At 50.2% G+C, this 18,538-nt stretch overlaps 1 long non-coding RNA gene across 1 annotated transcript; it reads right to left on the reverse strand.

The window, feature by feature from the left end:
- Positions 1 to 2,681: 2,681 nt before the first annotated feature.
- LOC111827389 lies at positions 2,682 to 8,711 on the reverse strand. The gene is made up of 3 exons (XR_002830934.1): positions 8,689 to 8,711; positions 5,623 to 5,697; positions 2,682 to 3,334 (listed from the first exon to the last, which is right to left on the reverse strand). It is a non-coding gene; the product is annotated as an uncharacterized LOC111827389 (long non-coding RNA).
- Between the last annotated feature and the right edge of the window lie 9,827 nt (positions 8,712 to 18,538).

An 18,538-nucleotide genomic window follows, 5' to 3' on the forward strand; every position in this document is an offset into this window, starting at 1 on the left:
GACGCTGAGCTGGCAGGATTGTGTCACCGTGGTTGCACCTCCCACACACACCTGGAGGGTCAGCGGGGAGAACCACTGAGCGCAGGGAGGTCCCTGGCGCCGATGGCGGGTTCACTCATCCATCCACCCGTGGGCTCCTCCCTCCTTGCTTCTGCGTCGCAGTTGGTCCGTCGGTGCCCGTGGTGGTTCATCAAGATGATCTGGGGCCCCATTTTACCCTGATGTTAAGTGAGTCTCTGCGTCAGGTTCAGTTTTTTAAAATCGCACTTATAGTTACAAAAGGAAGAACATGAGTGCCTTTGGCGGCAGGGAAAGGAGAGGGCCCCGTTCTCCCTGGGACGTTAACGCGCCGCAGCCAGGAGTCCTCAGCTCAGCTCCCTGCCGGCCGTGGCCAATCTTGTTCATGGAGGCGACTCAGAGACCATCCTTCAAACTACACACACACTGTCTTCATCAGCGACAGTGGCAGGGTCACCACCAATTACCAGCCTCCATGACACAAAAGTCATTCTTTTTTTTTTATTATTATTATTGAAAAGTAATTCTTAAAAAGCATAGTTTTAAAAGTTCAAAACAGCTCTCTGTAAGATGGCATTATCGGAAACCTTTGCTTTTTAAAATTAGAGTCGCTAATGCATTATTTTCTGATGCTCTTTTGTATGGTTCTATGGATATCTTCTTAAAACCTTCACATTTGCAAAATGGCTCTGTACTGTTTTCTCCTCCGGCCCACTCGTCACCCACACGTACCTGCCTCCCACTCCGGCTGACTCACGGCCCAGCCTCCTCCCACGCGCACACTCCGTGACCCGGCGCCCACTCTCCACTCTCCGCTTTGTCCTCCCACAAACCCACTCACTCATCGCCCTCCTTCACACAGACAGACAGGTTCACACTCCCACTGCTTCGCAGCCGAAGAACCATAGTGGCTCAGGGAGGGAAGAAACCATTGTTCCAGTGGCCATTGTGGTGTGTGTGTGTTTCATTAACAAGCTCTAGCCACAAATGAGCAACTGATAAGCAGATCTTTTATTATTAGATTATGTTTTCAAAACTCCCCCATACACAGTAAGTGGATTTTCTATTTTCGAAAACTGTACCAACGTGTGTGTGCACTTTTCTGAGTGTTGTAACTTTTTTCAGGGAAAACAGATGCCCTTCTCTTTTGTCCAAATGGAAATGTTTTACTCACATGTCGGCGTGACTGTGGGCACCGAGACCATGGCTCACTGGGTCGGTGATGTGAGTGACAGCGTCTGGAACCAGCAGGCTGCCTGCTGAGAGCCACTGGCTATGAATTACGAGGGAGCAACTCCAGAGCCCACTCAGGGGTAAGGGCAGCTCAGCAACGCCCTGCCAGGCTCCCCGCTGTGGGAAGGCCTGGGCGAGGTGGGGAGGCCAGCCTCTGCTGCTGGTGTGTGTGCTTTAAGGCCACCAGAAAGGTCTTCTTCCCCCAGCACCCTCACCTTGATGCTGCCATGTCAACATTGCAACACTAGAGAGCAATTCCGGAACCTTCTCAACACTTCAAGTGTGAAGCATTCGAAAGATATCCCTGGGGTTCCTTCCCATTCGTGGCAACTGCTTTGACCTTGTCAAGGAGCTCAGAGTATGTGCCACATCATGGGAGCAGAGGCTGCTCAGCATGTGAATCCGCGCTTCCAGAGGAAACAAGAGCAGAGCGGCGGGCTGTCAGGAACGCACGGCTGTGTGTGTATGTGTGTGTGTTCCTGTGGCTTCCTCGGTTTTATAACCGAGGTGAGCGCCTCAGGGAGGTGGGGACCTCCTCTCCTCCTTGTTCATCTCTCGGAGGAGGAGCACCAGGCCTCCCGTGGAGGGCGCTGAGTCCACGACTGGAAAACTGCTTCCTATCCCGGGTCATTTATGTCGTCAGTACTGAACCGAGGGCCCATTGTATTCTGTTTTTTATCCACCGGCATCTTACTCTTTATTGTGAAGAGAACTACTCTTTTCGTCAAATTTCCACCATGCTGGCTCTGCTCGCCTATGCCTTTGTCACTTTCTCTCGTCGATCACATTTCATCTTAGAGCACTTCCTGCCCATTCCGCAATGACAGGGGTGACAGGATGGCCATGACATTTCTAGTTGCTGGCCTCTAGCTAAAGATGGTGGAATGAACATAGGTATATAGCTCCTCTCAGGAGAGGCCAAGACAGGGGTTATGATGGCTGAGAGGTAGCAACAAATATTTGATGGAAAAAGAATAGAACAATGGGGGGTACTGGAAATAAGACAAAGGCTCAGGACTTGGAGCCACCAGATTTGGAAGGGACTGCAGGGTGAGGGGGTGGGCTGCAAAGCATGAGATAAATTGAAAGCTTATAGACGGGATAGCCAGCTGGTCTTGTGCCCCCAGGCACAGAAAGTCAGCAGCCCGGCTACGCCTCCTGCCCCAGGAGGACGGGCGGTGGGAAGACGATTTCTTGGAGACACTCAGTGGGAAAGGCCGGAGCATCAGAGAAACCGGGCCTCATAGAAGCCATGGACTAGGCCTGGGGGTGTGAACAGCTCGATGAGTTGGGAGTCTACAAGGTAATGGTTGGATACTGTGCTCTCTCCCCTGCCACACAACCAAAGCACTGTTAGTTAACCAGCCAACTGACCTCGAGGCCCGTGTCTTTCAAACTGTGGGTCATGAAATCAGTTATGATTAGGGAGCTGTGGAATCAGTTTAATGAGTTAGAACCAACACTGTCACGGGCTGGGTTCCCCAGGAAGCAGACTCTGAGACAGAGTTGAGCTCAGAATGTTTACGGGGCATGCCCTTGGGACCAGCACCCGTAGAAGGAAGAAGTGGGACTGTGATTCCAGACCCGGGGACCTTTTCGGCCAAGTCCACAGGGAACACTGGAGCTGGATGGCTCTTCAGAATTGTCCCACGTCAGGCCAAGACGGCCAGGCTTTCATCCCCGTTAGCCTTGGTTTGGGACTGAGGCCTTTAAAGAGGTGACGAAGTTAACATGAGGCCCGCAGGGTAGAGCAGTGATCCGCTGGGATGGGTGTCCTGATAAGAAAAGGAAGAAACACCAGCGGCGTGCGTCCACAGAGAAAAGGCCACGTGAGGTCACAGCCAGAAGGTGGCCATCTGCGAGCCGAGGAGAGAGGCCCCACTAGAAAACAAACGGCTGGCAGCCTGGTCCTGGACGTCCAGCACACAGAATTGTGAGAATAAGTGTCTGTTGTTTAAGTCGCCCAGTCGGGGTATTTTGCTATGGCAGCCTTAGCAGACTAATACATCCCCTCTCCCTGGCTGTGGCCGTCCCTGGCTGTGTGACCTTGGGCATGGCAGGGTGTACTGAGAGATTTACATTTCTGGAAAAGAATGGGTAATTGATTTTTGACAGGTCAATAGCAAAGTGAGCATACAAATAAAATAAGAAAATTATCAATGCCAGGGAAAGCAATTATGTACCAAGAAACTCAATGTAATCACAGTACATTACAAGCCTCAGCCTTAAATGATATTTACTTAATTATGCAAACACTGAATAGTGATCAGAGAAAAACGTGATAGAACTATATTGGGAGAATAAGAGGAGCATATGAGAGACTAAATCCGTATCTTTCTTCCATAGATGAAATGTAGAACCTTGAAAAAGCACGACATAGCAGGTAGAAGTGTGGCGATAAAGACCAGAAGGCATAGCCGGCCTCGTCGAGCATGTTGCTCTGGGGAATGGCAAGGAGCTCCCGCTCCTAGGCTGTGCAGGGAACGGGGCTGCTCTTTCTCTTTCTGGCTTTGAAGAGATATATTTTGACCTCTAAACTTAAATGAAATGCGAACAACTCTAGAAAGGAAAATGCCAACATAGGCATGTTATTTCTGAGACATGGGGGAGCCACCCGGAAGCTAAAGGGTAAAGCTCGACAGTGGTTGCCTCTGTGGGAGCAGGAGTGGAGTGGATGGCACACGCACTATGAAACCACTGGGTTTTGTAGATGAATTTGAAAGAATAAATCCAGGCATGTAGACACGTAGGAAGGCCTTTGAATGTTAGTCCTGCTGCTTGTAGGTCCCTAATCTTTAAAATAAAAGAGGTCATGAAAAAACACATTTTGGAAGCTTCTGGTAGATTGAAAATGATCAATAAAAGTTCCCTTTTCCCTCTTACAGATAAAGCCAGGCACTCGTTTTCAGTGGTATCATCTCATTGTTTGAAACCCTCTCTGCCCCTGATTCACAAGACCCTTTCCTTACACCTTGGGTACGAAAAGCATACTCGGTGTACGTGTGAATAATGAAGTCCTCTAAAAAATACTCTATGCGAAATAAGAAATGTGTAATCTGACTAACCATTCAATGAGTGCATTTTTTCAACAATGAAGTACAAGGCACAGTTTGCTCACTTGGCTTTTCTCAAGCTGTAATGATTATTGAATGGGTTCCGGATTCGAATTTTACCTGCCAGTAACCGGAAGCAGTCCACCAGTTGTGGAATGCCCTTAGAGCTGGGCTACGGTGAACAGGTTAGGGGTGGGGGACTGAGGCATTGAGCCCCCCATTTCTTGGAACAGGCCAACAGCCCGGATCCGCAGCCTCTGGCCAAGGGCCACAGTTGGCAGGGTACTGTACAACGATTGTTTTTCTTGTGCTCCGTCATAAGAAAGGCTGGGAAACACTGCCTTAAACGGATGCCATACAAACCCATTATAAGAATCGATAGCCATTGAAGTAAAGTCTTCTTCAGTTACTTCCTTATGACATTTACAAGAGAAGTAGTTAAATTAAAGCCTTTAAGTGACATTTTGATGTCCCACACATCTGAATGGGAAGTACGTGAGCTTAGATTTATTTACATATGAGTTTGGATTAAATTCAGCTACTAGTAACTTAACAGAGACCCCAAGATAGTAGTTTAAACAGGTCATTACTCTTTCCTGTGAAAAGAAGTCTGGAGAGAGCCAGCCCGAGGCTAGCAGTGGCTTCTCACGGACGATGCCACAGCTTTCAGCTGCTGCTCTTACACTGCTAAGGCGTGAGTCTCAGCTCAGGGAACGCCAGCCAGCACACCCACTCCCCAGAGAGCAGGATGGAGGAGCAGGAGAAGGGTGAGCCCTTCTTCTCTAGGGAGACGGCCCAGGAGTCACCATCCTATTCCCATTTAGGTCTCACTGTGAGGAACTTTGTCACAGCCCACGTAGCTGCATACGTGGTTCGTGCTGTGGTCTGTGGCTAGGTGGCAGTATGTCCAGCTTAGGATGGGAGTTGCACTGATTGAGAGAAGAATGAACAATTGCTCTGTGAACAGCAGTCTTTACAATCTGTTTTAGTAACTGCCATGTAATTCATTTCAAACAAAATCAATCTGTCAACTAATTATTCTATCTACACGGCTAAAGAGGCTGACGTAAGCATTAAGGAAGACCAATGAGCAAATTCATTATTTGAAGTCTTGATTATATGTTTTGTTAGATTTGATGATTCATGATTAAGGCAGTGTAGCTAACAGGACTTGAGAGGAGTAAATGAGTGAACACAGGTAATACATGTAAATACACTTAGAATAGTGTGTGGACATACTAAGTGCTCAACAAGTGTTAGCTGTTCATATATCTTTCACTTAAATTTAAGATATATGAACCTGGTCACGTGACAATACCTGGATTCAGGAAGGCTGGGAAGTGTGGTCCGTGCTTGCTGTCCCTGCCGCTTAACCTGGGCTTGGGCTCAATCACTAAAAGGAAAAAGGGAAGAACAAATATGGGGTGTGTTAGTCGTCATCACACAAATTGATCACACAGCTGCTTTATAGTGAGAACAACTGCATTGTGCTTTTCACTTAACATTATAGCAAAAGGTTGTTTTCATGTTACTACATAGTCTTCATAATTATAAAGTTACTAGTGACCCAGTGCATGGATTCGTGCACAATGAAAGGAAATTAATTAGAAGGTGGCCAGCAGGGTGGGACTGGGCAAGACGGGCTGGACATGCCCTGGAGCCAACCTCCCATGGTCCCTCCCCAGCGTCGGCGGAGTGAGCGGGGTCCCTCCGGCAGGTGGGGTCCCTCAGCCTGGCCTGCAGGGATCGGGCCGAAACCGGCTCTCCAACATCCCCCAAGGGGTCCCGGAGTGAGAGAGGACACTGCAATTTTGCTGTTATACAGGGTGTGGAACGCAAACGCAAGTGTGCAGTAAACCAGCTTCGGGACCAACAGTGCCCCAGCAACAACATAACCCATGGCTAAAGGTGAAATCACGTGGCCCCACAAAGAATCGGGCTCCCTCCTCTCTGGTTTTGGGGTGCGTCACCCAAGAACTACTGCTGCCAAGTCACTGCAACTCGACAGCTCCAGCGTTGAGCATCTGCCCCCTGGTGGTCAGTGCACATCATAGCAACCGGTCAGATGGTAGGAGGGACACTTAGCATATTACCCTTTTATATATTGAACTAGAAGCCCAGTTCACGAATTCGTGCACAGGTGGGGTCCAGCCAGCCTGCCCTGATCGGGGCCAATTGGGCCAGGCTGGCCGGGCTGGCCGGGGGTAGGGGCTGTGGGAGGTTTGTCAGCTGGCCCCGCCCCCTGGCCAAACTCCTGGTCGAACTCCCGGTCGAGGGGACAATTTGCACATTAGTCTTTTATTATTTAGGATAACTATAATAACTCATTGAGCATATAATCAATATATTCTTCAACTCTTCCTTTTGTCAAAAATGTAGATTCTTTCTGGTTCTACACTATCATAAACAGTGTCACAATAGATCCTTCCATGAGGGTAAGTTTTCCATCTGCTTGGGATGATTCCCTTCGGATAAATTCCCAGAACTAGATTTCTTGGGTCAAAGGGTGTGTGAACAGTTTACGATTCTTAATGTTTTTTATTCTAAATTGGTTTCTGAGAAGGCAGTACCAGTTTGTTCCCAAAGAAAATATGCAATTTTTTTTCTACAAATGTGGAGAGGGAGACATATTCACATGGCTTTGTGGGTAGAACAGTTTCAGTTTTCAAGTCTCACTGGAATGATCAGGAGACAACACAGACTTGGGTTTGAATCTCTTATTTTGCCATTTCCTACCCATATAGGAGGCAAGTACTTATTTGCCTGGGCCACAGATGTCTTGTTTTAAAAATTAAAAATATTTCCCTCAGGAGTTACGTAGCAATCACTAGGGCTGTTGACAAATAATCTCTTTTATCATCTTCTGTGCACATGTTAGAAAATGTAATTCCCGCTCCCCTGAAGACAGACATGGCCGTGTAACTAGCTTCAGCCGGAGCATGGAAGCAGTGTAACATGTCAATTTCAGGCACACATTTTAAGAATCTGTGTGTGATTTACCACACCCTTTATTCCCTCCGCCCTGTGATCGGCAGTATTCCGGACCACCCCAGCTCTCTAAATGAGTCCTAGAATAAGGAAGGCACAAGTGGGGCCCCAAGCCGACCTATGAGGAGTAGGAAAATCGAGTAAAAAATAAATATTGGGGTTGGCACTTTTTTAAGCCACTGAGACTGTGGTATTCTTTGTTACCTCAGCATAACCTCGCCGACCCTGACTGCTGCAGGCATTCCCAGGACAGATAAAATAACATGCCCTTTATGATAATAATTACTAGGGTTAATTCAGGGTCCTCTATGTGCCAGGCATTTGTATACATTTTCTCTGTAATCTTCAGAACAACCTTGCATATCATGTCTTACAGAGGAGAAAAACAAAGCCCAGAAGGGTTAGTGTTTTACTTAACATCCAGCTAGAAAGTTGCAGAGCTGGGATCCGCACCTGGTGTGTTTCTTCCCTTCTTTATTTTCCCCTCATCTTTGAAAGTTTATGGCATTATTTTTTACTAGAGGCCCGATGCACGAAATTCGTGCAAGAGTAGGTCTTCCTTCCCCCAGCTGCCGGCCCCGGCTTCGCTATGGCACCGGGACCCTGGCTTCCCTCCAGCACCCAAGACCTGGGCTTCCCTCGCAGCCCTGGCTTCGTCCGGAAGGTCGTCTGGTCTAATTAGCATATTATGCTTTTATTATTATAGATATAATAGATTATTTACATCACTGTGTGAATTTTCTTTATGAACTTCACATTTATTCCTGCAACAAGACCTTTATTTTCTCAAACTTATTGCACGATAAACAGAAATAGGGACAAAGCACAGGTGCTTGCTACTCAAGCCCCTGCTTGGTCCCAGAAGTAACCTCGTGAACTCAAGTACCTTCGCACTGGTCTTGGCTTGAATCTATCTGAGAGCAGGCAGGATTTATATACTTATGAAAGGGAAAACATGGTTTCAAAATTGGAGTGGAATGAGTCAGAATAGAATGAGTTAGATGAGACTGAGTAACTTCTCCAACCCAACGTTACTGCCTCTGTCTCTCTTTTAACAATTTTATGAAGATAGAATTCACATACCATACAATTCAACCATTTAAAGCTACAACTCAATGGCTTTTAGTACATTCGGAGTTGTGTATCCATCACGCCAACTGATTTTCGAATATTTTCATTCCCTCGAAAACGAAAATTCCACACCCCTTAGCTGTCATCCCAACCTCGCCGCTCCACCCCCAGCCCTAGGCAGCTCCTTTCTGGACTCTGTCTCTTTACAGTGGCTCCAGAATGCCAGCCTCCCACCATCCCCAGCAAACAGTTCTTCCTCTCCCACTCCAGCCCACTCCCCACCCTGCCAAACTTTCATTATTTATTTTTATTTTTTAATCCTCACCTGAGGACATGCTTTTTCTTTTTCTTGATTTCAGAGAAAGAGGAAGGGAGAGGGAGAGAGAGAGAGAAATATTGATGTGAGAGTGAAACATGGATCCGTTGCCTCCCGCACGTGCCACAACCGGGGACCCACTGGGGATTGACCAGCAACTTGGGTAGGTGCCATGACCCGTGTAATACAATAATTTCTTTTTTCTAAACTTTTAAAAATTACTATACTAAACTTAGAATTACTAAAGGTTAAAAAAAAAACAGTTAAATTTTTTTTGAGCTCTCATCTGTTCCTGACCTGATTATCCAGTTTGAGAAGCATTCAAAAGCCTTTCTTCTCTTTCATTGTTCTCTTATAAGCCTTTTCACAGCTTGTTAGTGCCTCTCACTCATTCTATGAAGTGGTCAGATGAGATTGAATTAAAATTGCTCTTACATGAATCTGGTTTTCAAAAAGTGTTGGTTAAAAGAAAGGCAGAAATTGAAATTAGTGGTTAAAAAGAATATTCAAGATCACCTGTGAATTTTAGGGACTTGTACTCACAATTACGGTGAAGAGTTTCTGATTTATCTATATATATAAAGCCCTAATATGCAAATAGACCGAATGGTGGAACCCAACAACCAGTTGCTATGCTGTGTGCTGACCACCAGGGGGCGCACAGGGAACATGGTGGGTCTTGGCTGTGGCGGGATGGTGGAGCAGGTGAGTGGGGGCACCAGACCAAGGTGGGGCACCGGTCACTGTCATCGGGGCGAGCCTCTGGTGGTTACTGAAAATTCTTTGCTCCCACATGCCACGGTCGCACCAGGCACTCGCACCTACTGCTGGTGCTTGTACCTGCTGCCGGCGCCCAGCGCCAGTCCCGATCGCTCAGCACCATCAGTGGGTGCAAGCGGCGGCTGCCGGCCCCGATCACCCCTGAGGGCTTCTCCACCTCCCCCTGCTCCTGAGGGGTGATCAGGGCAGCAGCCACTGCTCACATCCGCTGATGGCGCTGGCCCCTCTTGCACCAGCTGATGGCGCTGGCCCCAATCGCTCTGCACTGTCAGTGGGTGCGAGTGGGGCTGGTGCCGTCAGCATGTAGGAGTGGCAGCGGGAGCGGGGCTGCCAGCAGACAGGGGACTGGGGGCCGCAGCGGGCAGGGGTGCGGAGGATGGGCCGAGACCTGCCGATGTGCCCACCACAGCCTCGCAGCCCACAGTTCCTTTCAAGATGCACGAATTTGTGCACTGGGCCCCTAGTTTTTTTAATAATGCTCATGGCCATGAAAACTTATTGACAAACTTGTTTAATCAGGTTGTATTTGTTCCCGTGGAACTCTTGTTATCTGAACCAAAAGGTTGGAAATAATGATTTCTAGCACTAGCACAGACTTCCTAGGCTTGCTGATGGAAGGGAGTCCTGATGCTAGTAAATCTGATACAAGATAACACAGAAAACAACACAAGGCAGCTAAGCATTGAGAGGATGGGAGATGTGGGAGGGACAGATGAATGGTTCCCTACAAGGAAAAAATGAATGAATCGTGAATGCTTATACACCCCTGAACACGGTATTTCTACAGCATACTGGATGGGGGGAATTAACTAACTTATGGGGGGTCTGGCTCTGGCCTCAACTCGTGCTGTGCCGACTTGTTTGCTGTGTGTTTTGGATGTGTGTGGTGACAGCACCCTGTTAAGTTCTGGTAAAACCCAACCCGAAGTTCTGTGAAGCCTGCCACGTGAGGCTGAATAAGCACATCCTCGGGCCATAATATACATTAACACTGCTGGGCGCTATGGCAACGGAAGCACAGTGTGGAGGAGCAGGAGTGCTTAGAGGGCAACGGCTTTATGGAAAGCAGGCCCTGGGGGCGGGGGGAGGACGGGAGTGGCTGGAAGAGGTTCATGGGGGGAAAAGGAGGACCCATGTAATACTCTCAACAATAAAGATTAAAAAAAATAAAACCGAGTTGAAACACACATTTATATAATGTACTTAAATATGAGTTTATATTAATGTAAACCTACAGTGATATGCATTTATGAATATAGAATGAAAATAATACAATATGCAAAATAAAGAAATAAAAAGCAGGCACTTGGCAGGCAGAGCCCAGGACACGCCTTCTCTTCACATTCTGGGCTCTGCAGATTCTCATTCTGCCCCAATTAGGACTGCCCTGTCCTCAGGCGGCATCCCTTCAGCAAATGTTTATTCAGCAACTACAAAAGTCGGCCTAGCTCACTGAGTCAGGCACCGAGAGAAATACCCTGGAGAGATGGCAGGCCCCTCGCCTGGGGGTGGTGGGGAAGCACAAACTGGGTGTGTAGACCCCTACCCTGGTGGGAAAATGGAAGACAAGAGTTGAAAAGGTGTACGGGGCACAGATTTATACCTAGGACTCTATTCCTTGGAAAGCAGGGACTCACTAAATTTTTCCATTTTTTAAAAAATATATTTTTATTGATTTCAGAAAGGAAGGGAGAGGAAGAAATAGAAATATCAATGATGAGAGAGAATCATTGATCGATTGCCTCCTGCACGCCCCCTATTGGGGAGCGAGCCCACAACCTGGGTAGGAATCGAACCATGTTTCATAGGTCAACGCTCAACCACTGAGCCACGCCAGACCAATTTTTTTCCATTTTAATGTGAAAAGGAAGTGATCAGAGTTTCTGGCTATTTATTCATCTATTCTTTTGTCCCGTTGATATAATCTTTTTCAGATGGTAAATTGTCAATGAACAAAAACAATATCTATCTTGCTTATTTAATGTCCAATGCAATGTGGTAGGCTATGCTTAATATTTAGTTCATGTAAACAGCAGCTGTTATGAAAAATTCCTGTGTTCTTAGTACGGAAAGAAAAAAACACACCCCATTGTTCTTAATATTTATTCAGCTAAACTACCATCTGCATCACCAAAGAAAAAGAAGAAACCCAGGCAACTGTGGCAAGTCATTTGCCCAAGAAGACCCCTTCCAACTCCCACTGAAGCCATCGGTGCCATCGCAGAGCATGGACATGAACTGATCCTCTTCTCTATTTCATTGACTGCCCATTTTTTTCAACATGGCGTCTGTATGTAGATTCCAGGGGAGTAGCATATATTTAAAATAGCTAAAGTTCTGGTTAAACATAATCAATCTTATTCCCCTCATATATATGTGTATGTGTGTATACACTGAGTGACCAGATTATTATGACTACCCCATCAGTACTTCGTTGGGCCACCTTTTGCCTTCGATACTGCGGCGATTCTTCTTGGCATTGACTCCACGAGATGTTGAAAGGTGATGTGTGGAATCTGACACCAGGCCTGATGAATAGCACTGTCCAGTTCTGTGAGATTTGATGATTGTGGAACCAGCTGCCTGATGGCTCTTTTAACTTCGTCCCACAAATGCTCAATTGGATTGAGATCTGGTGATTGTGGGGGCCACCTAAGCAAGGTAAAGTCTCCCTCACGTTCTTGAAACCACTCCTGAACAATACGAGCACCGTGGCATGGCGCATTGTCTTGTTGGAAGAAGCCATCTCCATTGGGATACACCATCAACATGATAGGATGAACCCGATCAGCAACATACTTAGGTATGTTGTGCTATTCAGACGTTTATAATGGTCTGGCCCTCTACTTCAGCGCAAAATTATAGCTAATCTGCCTACAAACGTCAGAAACGTCAGGTGGTCATAATAATCTGGCCACTCAGTATGTATGTATGTATATATATATATTATTGATGTCAGAGAGGAAGGGAGAGAGGGAGAGGGAGAAACATCAATGAAGAGAGGGAATCTTGGATCCGCTGCCTCCTGCACGCCCCCTACTGGGGATGGAGCCCGCAACCTGGGCCTGTGCCCCGACTGGGAATCGAACTGTGACCACCAGGTTCATAGGTCGACCCGCAACCACTGAGCCACACCGGCCGGGCTCCCTCTTTCATTGTCCTGTCTGTCCTCTGTGGGATCCCCTAGCCCTGCGTAACCTGTCATCTAGACAGGATGTGAGCGATGCCACCAAGCACACTGCCAGGGCCTCTGAAGAAGGGATGGGAAATCTGCAACAGAGTGAGAGGGAAGGAGGAAAGACGGTGACTACCCTGGGCCTCCTCTGTTGGTTCCCCTGGGAATAAAGGGGGGGGGGGGAACAGGAGTTTCTATCGTTTCCAGAAATAGGACTGACAGCCAGCTCCTTCCCACCCTCTGCGGTGGCCTCGCTGTGGGTGAGGAACAGGCAGGCACACGCAGGCTGACTACCTTCCGGCTGGTGACGGCCGGATTCCAATGTACAGGACAGGAGCGGTGCCAGGTTCCCGGCCAGGCAAAGGGCGCAGAGAGGGGCGGGCGGGTGAGGCGCCAGGAGGGAAACCACACAATGAAGCAGAGATAGTGAGGAGGGGAGGAAACTGGGCAGCAGACAGGGCACTGAGGGCTGTGAGGAGGCTGGTGGGGGAAGGAGGGGTGCCTCGGAGCGCCCTGTGGGCGTGGGCAGAGGAAGTGTGGGGGCCTGTGTGTGCAGAACGCACCCCAGGGAGGGGTTGTGTTGCTGCGGGAGTGGGAGGGTGTGTGCAGCAGGGTGTGGAGTGCGGGGGTGGCAGGAAAGGAGTGCAGAGCGGGAGGAATTGATGGAGAGCCAGGAACACCCTTTGCACAAAGGAAAACTGTCAGCTGCCAGAGGCCAGTCTCCGTGTGGGAACGGCTCAGATCCCCACAGTGGATTCTGGCGGCAGCTCCCACCCGGGCTGCCGGCCAGATGTCTGACCCACGAGGGGAGGGACAGCTTCTGGGTGTTCACCGCACCCTCTCCGCGGTCTTTCCCAGGAACCGATGTTTTCCTTGCGTGTTATCACAGCGCTGGTCACAGAGCAGCGTTTCTTGGCAGACAGTCTAGTGAACAGACTGTAAGTTACGTAGAAGGAAATACTTTCTAGTCTTGGTTTCTCCACGGGCTTTCTGGGGGCCTCTGGAACCTGCTATGACATTTCTGTGCCTCTGCTCCCAATTTTCCTCGTAACAAAAAGGACTATACGAACCAGCTGAGGGAAATCGGTCTAGAATTAACAACTGCAATGAACAATCTTGATAGAGACCAATGTTTGACAAAGTCTAAACCAGCACGAGAAAGAACTTCTACGACTTTAGAACTGTTCAAACCTAGAAGAGACTGATGTAGGAGGAGGTATGTATGTGTCATGCCTTTAGGAGTACTCAAGCAGAAGGAAGAGGGCCAGTTGTTGGTGTTTAGGGGGAATTCCCTGAAGAGTTTATGCAAAAACTCTGAGATGTTACGATTCTAGGACTGCACGGTGCTTGAAGCAATACAGAATTATTTCAAATATTAAAGTGCCTTAAACACATAAGGTGTTATAGTGACCAACTAAGAAAGACTGTCTCGTGTAATTAGCACTGTTAATGGACAGGTTGTATGCCGTACATACATGCAGAGAGAACTTGGGGCTCACGTCTTCCACAGGAACCCCGACACTGGTGAACACAGAGAAGAGGGCCATGGGACGGAGCAGGGAGAAGCAGTTAACAGAAACAGGCTGGAGCTCACCAGTCCTTCCAGTGCAGCGCGGCCTGGTGCTGAGAGCAAGCGGACGTCTTCTCTTCAGCGATACAGCTTCCAGATGCTTGTTGGCCCGGTTCCAGTGCACGCTGGGTGCGTGTTTGAGGCACGTACAGGAGTCCGCAGAGCTTCCTTAGCTTTCCGGGCACCCTTGATAAGGCTTCTCAAACGTGACTGTGCATTTTAACGCCCCGGGGACCTGGTAAAAGGCAGGCTCTGCTCCGGCAGGTCTGAGCGAGGGCTGAGACTCCGTGTTCCTCAGAGGCGCTGACCACGCCTGTCCTGAGGCCCTGGGAGCGGGCTGTGGAGGAGAGCGGGGAGGGAGTCTGGGTGCCCATCTGTTTTCCCGGACGCTCACTGCAGCAGGGAGGTGAGACCAATCCGGTGCATCTATGGAGTCACATAATGAAAAGTATAAAAGGGGAGGGGCTTTGAGGGGCATCTAAAAAACCATTTGGCTCTTTTCAGGGGTGAGCGGGAGGGAATGGGAGATCTGTGGGGGCTGGATTGGGGTCTCCTGAGGGTGTGTGAATGCCAGGGACTTCCTGGGAACCCCAGACTACACTGTCAAGTGGACCAAGTCTGTTCTAGTCCCTCTCACCTGCTGGGTCCTCCCTGCTTAGAACACGCCCCTCCCCAGAGGGACGCTCATCTTTCCTCTTAGGGCTCTGACCCCAACTGGCTGTCGGAGCCTCCCTGGTGCGGGGTGCGCTCGTGGGAACCCAGAGCCAGCAGCACACAGTGCACTTCTCTCCCGCGTTTACCCAGCGTCAGGGGAGCCTGCGAAACGCACAGCCTGGGCTGCCCCTCAGTGAAGACAGGCCTCTGTCACAGCGGAGACGGGGTGACATGGGAGGGAGGAAGTGGGGCGCCTCCCTCTGAAGTCGGAGTGGGGAGCACACATCAGGGGGGAGGGGGTTGGTCCTGCAAGGCCACTCGCATCAGTGGAAACAGAAGCTGAAGGACCAGGGAGAAGAGCGATCCCGACGCAGAATGAAAAGAACGACCCGCAGCTCCCGGGGCCGGGCTGTGCTCAGGGAGTGCCGCGTGTCGGCCGATGCCGGGGCCACCTCACAGCCCAGGACAAGTTTCCCAATGTGGCCCTCAGGTTAGGTCCCAGCGGAGCGCACACCGCCTCGGAGAGAGGTGTCTACACGACCTGCTGAGATGGAACTGCGCACAGCTCGGCCCTCAGCTACCGGAACACGCTGGTATCCTGGGTGCTGATCTCCCCAAGAAACCTGGCGGCCGGTGTCGTGCCTGTGCAGGCGGTGGCACTGGCACCAGGGACATTCTGAGGACAAGCGGGGCATTGTCCCTGGAGGCACTGGGAGACGCTGCCTGTGTGTGCCTAACGATGCTCGAGCAGCTCCCCCGAGTGCAACAAGCATGCATGTATCCGAAGCTGCTCTACCCTATTTATATTTGTGGACCACGCAACATCTTGAGGGTAACGAGTTCCATATGTTTACTACCCACTGTATAAAGTAACGCCATCTTTTATTTATCTTTAAACTGTCACAGGATTGCTCGGTGCCCTGGAGTTTCAGCGCTGGGACTGGAGGGCGTCCGCAGTCCAGGGCGCCGTGGGCCTGTGGGGTGGGGGGCTGTGCAGGGAGGAAGGAGCAGGCCCCTGGGGGAGGCCTGGGTGCTCCCTCGCTGGGGCAGAGGCAGCCTTGGGCCGGGTGCATGAGTCGGTGCACAGGGCACAGCCGGCTGCAGTCCCAGGGAGGCCCCTGCCTGCCCCTCCTCCTCACCAGGCCCTTGCCCGGCACCCTGGCAGGGCACCCTGGGCGTCCAGCAGCCTGGGCGTCCCCACAGAACAGTGTCAGTGATGCCCAGGGAAGCAGGTACCCCGGGAGCAGCACTCAGCACATGCTGGAGGCTGCCCACGCCATGAGACTGTCCCCACACTGAGCACAGAAACGTCGGCGCCATCACAGACGGCGCAGCGCAAGGGCCCCCATGTTCCTGCAGACTCAGACTCCTGCCCCAAATGGACCCCTCTGTCTCGCAGTGAGGGAGGAACGCATCACAGGGAAGTGACTGCACCACTCCCGGCCGATGGGCGACACTTGACCTCTGACCCCTCTCAGGGCTGTCCACAGGGCCTCGCTGCCTGGATACGTTTCCAGGGGATGGTGTTTGCTCCCATCTGATCAGCCAACTCTGGCCTCAGCACGGTGGCCTCGACACGGGCCCACGTCGAGTGCCTGGCTGTTGGGGCCAGGTGCAGCTGCAGTGGTGGCCTTTGTCACCAGCTTGCAACCAGCGGGCAGTCGGGCATCTGACGGGCCTTCCCTGCTCCTGCCGCCACGGACACCGGGCTGAGCGCTGAAGTGGCCTCCTCGGCACCTGGCTCTGCCTCCCATCCAGCGCCCTCTCTTCTTCCTGGTCGATGAGTGCACTCCCCCCAGGAGGGGTCCTTTCCTCTCACTGATCCCTGGGGATTGCGAGGATGCGAGGGGGAGGAAGGGAGAGTTTTATCGGGAAATGTCTGACCCTGCCCTGTCCATTCCCAGGAGGATGCTTTTACTTCTTTCCCCGGGGCCGCCCCAGGCCAGCCTGGTTGATTCATCTACTACTACTGTGAGCAATAAACTCTCTTGTCACTGATGTTAATTTTCTCATTTCTTCTACCAGAACACATGCCACCGTGGCAGGTTAACTTATTTACCTGCACGTAGAGGACAATGCCAGACTCTCCACAGTTCTTGACACTGTCCCCGCCTTGAACAACAGCCTGGACTGTAAGACAACCACCACCGCACAGAGCTCCACAGAGGCGGCGGCGGACGGGTGGTGATAACTCTCACATACTCTCATGGACTCAGCAAGATTATGCCAAGAACACGGTGACAAACAATGGAAACGAGTGGGATCCAGGCACTGCGTGTTCCCTCCGCATCGCCATGAGGGTAAGAACTGCTTCCTTTGCCAGTTGCCATCACGCGTGTAGGGCCCGGGGTGTGATTCCCGCCAGGAGAGCGTGCCTCCTAATGACCTCTCCTCAGGGGCGACACAATGTGCCAACAAGGAGCCCAATTACAGAGAAGAGTGGAGGCAGCTCTGGCAGGGCTGCCTGATTGGATCTGATGTTGCTGCTGAGAGCGATGAACATGTTCAAAGGGTTTGTTGGGAAAGTGCCTCTTACACTTACTGCTGTGCTCCAGCCCCACACGGTGCGATTCCAGGTCAGCAGGCTCCTGATACTGCAGGGCAATGCTGGCTCACAGTGCCTGTGTGCGTGTGCGTGTATGTACATGGTGTGTGTGCGCACGTGTGTGTATGGCCTTTCGGAACCTTTCAAGCATTCCGACCCAGGCAGTGCAAGAGTTGTTTTCTCACGTAGTGAGGAGGGTTCCTGAGGGTTACCATAACGCACAACCTCGGAAGGTCTTCGTAGCAGTCAGGGTGTGGCCGTTCCGATTCGCGGCGCTTCACATATCTTCCCGAACACACGGTAGCTGCTGCTCATGGAAGCTCCATGAGGCTTGGGGGCCTGGAGGCTGAGATAGTTCACTGACAGGCCTAGTCCTGGCCATGGGCCACTGGACTATGACACGTTATTGCTGTGAGGGAGTTTGTGGGCGATTCAGCAGACAGCTCTGGAGTGCCCACTCTCTGCAGGTATTGGACTAAACTAGACACAGAGAGCACACGGATGCTCCCATGTCTGCCCATGAAGAGCTGTAAGTCCGGAGGGTGGGCAACCATGAATAGGCCTGTAAACCAATCATTACTCTACATTGGACATGTATACAAGATGTTACATGGAAATGCAGAGGAGGAAATGACTGATCCTGCCTAGGACTAGAAAAGAAAATTGAGTTCAACCAGCGTGGCTCAGTGGTTGAGCATCGATCTACGAACCAGGAGGTCACGGTTCGATTCCCAGTCAGGGCACATGCCCGGGTTGCCGGCTCGATCCCTAGTGTGGGACATGCAGGGGGCAGCCGATCGATGATTCTCTCTCATCACTGATGTTTCTATCTCCCTCTCCTTTTCTCTTCCTCTCTGAAATCAATGAAAATAAAAAAAATAAAAAGAGGAAAAAATTAAGATAAATTGTGTGCTTTACTTACATATTTCAGGTGGTGATTATAGCAAATAAAGAATAAGGTTTGCATAAACACATTTAAAGGAAGCCGGGCTTATGTCCCATGCCAGGGATCTCAGCACAGCAGCGCAGAAAAGAATCCTCTAGGAAAGTGTCTCAAGCCTGAGATGCTTCTTATTTTTTATTTTTATTTTTTTTAGATCTAACTCTCTCTTCTGTAGAAAAGCACTGCCTGCTT

The sequence above is a fragment of the Myotis lucifugus genome, unplaced genomic scaffold (assembly GCF_000147115.1).
Source record: "Myotis lucifugus unplaced genomic scaffold, Myoluc2.0 scaffold_3, whole genome shotgun sequence".
Classification (NCBI taxonomy): domain Eukaryota; kingdom Metazoa; phylum Chordata; class Mammalia; order Chiroptera; family Vespertilionidae; genus Myotis; species Myotis lucifugus.